General features: G+C 38.5%; 1 pseudogene; it reads left to right on the top strand.

The window, feature by feature from the left end:
• The first annotated feature begins 2,168 nt into the window (after positions 1 to 2,168).
• On the top strand, positions 2,169 to 3,139 carry LOC149242925 (uncharacterized; annotated as a pseudogene).
• The last annotated feature ends 595 nt before the right edge of the window (positions 3,140 to 3,734 follow it).

Raw genomic sequence — 3,734 nt, 5'->3', positions numbered from 1 at the left:
TAAATAGCATCTATATGCAGGCAGTTGGTCTATAGAGATGCTTTTGACCTACAAAAAGATGAGACACCAGTTTATAACCTATAACCCTCAATGATTACAGGTTTCAGATCAAGGATGATCTGAAACATTGGTTCCATAGTTACAAAAGTAATGCAACTGGCAGGATAGTCTTGGATCAACGCACTTAGAAGCGATCTACAATCCCAATTCTGCAATGACAAAGCCTGGCGATGCCACCAACTAGATAGCCTAAAACCAACTCATAATGACAAAGTCCACCAAGTATCACATGTCACAAGACAGCTCAATATGTAAGTCGAAAGCCAAGGGAGGATCCCATAAGGAGCACTTCATATTGCACTAGGAATCAGGAAGACGAACACGTCAAGGCTCGCATCCTTCAGCTTCCTTCCAAAAAAAGACCATAGATGCATGATATTGAGGTCCATTGAGAAGCAATAGAACCCCTTTAATGTGTTCATGCATCTGATCCTGATGTCCATGTGATCAAGATTTGCGTTCATCCCCTTCAGAGGTGGCTTACGAAGAATTTTTCATCATTGTGATATAGGAAAAGCCATATCCAACTAATATGGCTTATGGAGACCATAATGACCCTGTTTACTCAAGTGCCAATGGTTTGGTAGAGCCATATAAAACTGAAAAGTTTCCAATACAACACTTAATGCTGAAAAGGATCAGATGATTTTATCCCAAAATATGGCTTAAACAGGGTATTCAAAAAAAAGCGATAAACTCTCTGAGACCAAAGTTATTCGGAAGAGGAAAGATAGAGAGCTTATTTCTGACCCTCAAATTGGGTATATGAATAACAGGTCAACTAGTGAGGACTGCAATCCTTATAAATTGGCAAAAATATCATCGACTGTCAAAAGGCCAAGAGAAAATATTGAAAAAGTGTATCATAGGAAGAATAATAAAAGGACTCTTTCCAGCCCTGACGCAGGGCATTTTAGGAGTAAGTCAGATAATGAGAAAGATTGTGTTTATAACGTGGAAGGATCACCCTCCATGACAGAGTTGAAGATGCTTGAGCCAAGTAAAAGTGCATCTTTTGATATCACAATGGGTAAATATATTGACCCTAAAAAGGCTTGGTGCATGACAATTTTAAAGAAGTATGGAGTATGTGGTCAGTTTTCTCAAACACCTTCATATGCAGAGCATCCAGGAGTTGTCGGTGATAGCACTTGCCATCGTACTTGTAAAATATGTGATAGATTGGAGGATGAAAGGACTCTGATATGTGATATCTGTGAAGAGTCATTCCACATGTCTTGTTTCACACCTAAAGTGAAATCAAAACCTGTCCAAGATTGGTTCTGTCCAACTTGCAAAACTATAAGAAAAAAGAACAGAATAAAAGTCTCTACTAATTGCAACACAGAATCGAGGTATTCTTATCTTATTAGAAATATGCGCAATAAGAATGCAAGCTATACAACAGAAGTTCGAATTGGTAAGGAATACCAGGCAGATATACCCGAATGTACAGGGAATATCTCACAATCTCCAGAAAATCCATTTCTTGGAGTTGTAGTATCACTAAAGGAGAGAATTCTTGAAAAGGAACTTGCAGAAGAAAATTTAAAGAATAATAGATGGCCGAAAGGCTGGAAACTTGCAAATTCTCTTCCACCAGGCTCAAAAGAAATATGGCTTCAATGCATGTCCACCATTTACAAGAAAGGGGGGTGTCTGCTCTGATGGCGAAATAGCAAAAACAGACATTATTTGTGGAAAATGGCGCTAGGCCCCTCTCTCAGAAGTTCAAAATGAGAAATGGGACTGTTCATGTGCAGTAGTATGGGATTCACATCATGTAGATTGTTTTGTACCACAGGAATTAGAATGTGCTGAAATTCAAAGACACATGGAAGAATGCAAACAGGTTGTGGATAAAAATGCACCCACAAGTCTCTATTGATGATAATGCAAAAATTTAGATGTGGAAACTGATTAAAGTCAACCACAAGTACAACCATCGTATTAATAAGTGAAGGCAACCCCCATTAGCAAATATTGACTGGAATGATTTTTGTGTATAAGTCCAATGCAAGGTGTGAATGTGCATATTTTCTATGCAGGAGATAAAAAGGCTGCAAGATAATCATTCCCTTAACCAAGCAATTTAAGCCAAAGGGTGCATGGGGGAGAAAGAGGTTCGCCACAGGTAACCTCCAAAATGGTTGCATGGGTAGAACACTCTAGAGATTTTACCACCAAGTGATGGAGCTGTGACATCATGTAAAGCATGATCATGAGAAGAAACCTTATGGAGATAGAAGAAAAGTTTAGGCTTAGATGCACTACTGCAAAGGTACCAAGGTTCTAGGAAGACAATCGCTTCACATCGTGATGATTCAAGAGAAAAGAGAGTTGTGACCAATTTTGTAGTTGTTTCTTCAGGAAGAACGGACCAAGATGCTTCAGAAATGGAGTTTGAGGCAAAATCCTCAAGAGATGGGGCATGGAAGTTCGGGTAAGGTTTGAAAAGTGTGTGAGACAACATTCACTTCCTTGCGAAGCTTCTGAATGTGTAGCAGTGCTTTCAGGAGATCTCATACTTTGTTTTCGGGAAGGTAAAGAGCAAGCATTGCACTTTGATGCCCATGTCTTCGATGCCCAAAGAAGGCGACATGATGCTAGGGGTTGTAGGTGTAGGTTCTGGGTTCGGTATGACCATGACCAGTCTGAGGAAATAGTATCATTGTGGAAAGTCTGCTGGCGGCCAGAGACATATTACCGGTTACAACTAATCCATGCTTCCAAATAATTATCAACAATTGAGTTGGACCAAGGATCTCAGCAAGTAAAAGATGCCCCTGCAGCTCCCGTGTGTCATTTTGGAGAAGCAACTCCAGAAGAATTTCATCTCTCACCAGAAATATCAAAGATTACAAGTCAGGTTATAGAAGACAATGTTCAGTCTTTAACTGCTCCCAAGACTTCCTCAGTTTTACAGCCACCAGAAGGTCTATCTGCTGAGTCTCAAAGAAATATTCTAGTCACAGAAATTGATTCTAGCCAGAAAATTGTTGCACCCGCATTTACTGATATGGATGAACCTTCAAATAGCATCGTTGATGTGATGGAAAAATTTACAGTTCAAGATTGAGAAAAAAAACTTAGGGGCACTTATGTTACTGAGAAACACACATTGAAAACTTAAAGATAAATTGCACTGTAATAGTAAGTTTCAGAAGCTATCTTTCTGTAAGAAGCAGTTTTGCAAGTTTTCTAGCTTTATATTTATTTTTCTGGTGTAATTAGTAATGCTTCATATTTTGCAGAGCCTGTGTGCCATATGCGCTAGTTGAATATCCATATTTGAATGTTTTAGGCAGTCAACATTGTAACTATTGCCGTTTAAAATGGAACGAGTCTTTTCTAAATAATTGATTTTGTTGAATTGGTAGTTAAGGATAGCAGACCGTGAGAAGCCAATGCATTGAATATATTGAAACAATGACTTATTGAGAGTAAGGTGGAGAAATCAGTTCCACATACTTTTATAAAAAAAAAAAATTAGTGGAGATTCGTGTCTAGTGGGTCTTGGGTCCAGATTTCGAACCCACTCTGATACCACGTGTAAGGATACATCCTAGGGTCCTCTACCAGGTCTATATTCTCTAATTTTAAATGCAATAAAAGGGAAATAATTTATTTTTTGACAAGACATTTAAATGATGATAATTTACCATTTAAAATCT

The sequence above is a fragment of the Pinus tabuliformis genome, chromosome 8, assembly GCF_031772625.1.
Source record: "Pinus tabuliformis cultivar Carrire ecotype Pingquan chromosome 8, CPIR1, whole genome shotgun sequence".
Lineage (NCBI taxonomy): Eukaryota > Viridiplantae > Streptophyta > Pinopsida > Pinales > Pinaceae > Pinus > Pinus tabuliformis.
The sequence above is the reverse complement of the archived record's forward strand: the minus strand, read 5'-3'. Positions and strand labels throughout refer to the sequence as shown.